This window comes from Brassica oleracea, unplaced genomic scaffold (genome assembly GCF_000695525.1).
Source record: "Brassica oleracea var. oleracea cultivar TO1000 unplaced genomic scaffold, BOL UnpScaffold00686, whole genome shotgun sequence".
NCBI classification, from domain to species: Eukaryota; Viridiplantae; Streptophyta; class Magnoliopsida; order Brassicales; family Brassicaceae; genus Brassica; species Brassica oleracea.
In genome coordinates, this window is record NW_013617437.1 from 69,994 (window position 1) to 70,401 (window position 408).

At 49.5% G+C, this 408-nt stretch overlaps 1 pseudogene; it reads left to right on the forward strand.

The window, feature by feature from the left end:
- The window catches only part of LOC106319910, a 20,450-nt pseudogene that overhangs the window by 958 nt on the left and 19,084 nt on the right, over positions 1-408 (forward strand).

Below are 408 nucleotides of genomic sequence, written 5' to 3' on the forward strand. Positions count from 1 at the left end.
GACCTGTACCAGAGAGTTTTCCGCAAAGCGTCGACTACCACTTTGTCGCTGATTCCAGTGACTCTTGCCATTACCAGCTTGAACTTGTTCATGAATTCGCGGAGTGGTTCGTCTTCTTTTTTAGATAGACTCCAAAGGTCGACGTCTGAGGTTTCCCTGTCCATGAACATGGAATATTGTTTGAGAAACTCCGAGGCGAGCTGACGGAAACTTACGATGGAGTTTCGTTTCAGACGATAAAACCATTCGAGCGCGGCCCCTTTGAGGTTTTCGATGAAGAGGAGGCAGTAGCCAGCGTCTCGTTCGAGTTCCTTAGTTTGCACCTTCCCATCGCGATCTGGAAAGACTGCAGAAGCGCCTTCGGGTTGGTGGTGCCATCGTAGACGGGAATTTTGATCTTCCCAGGAT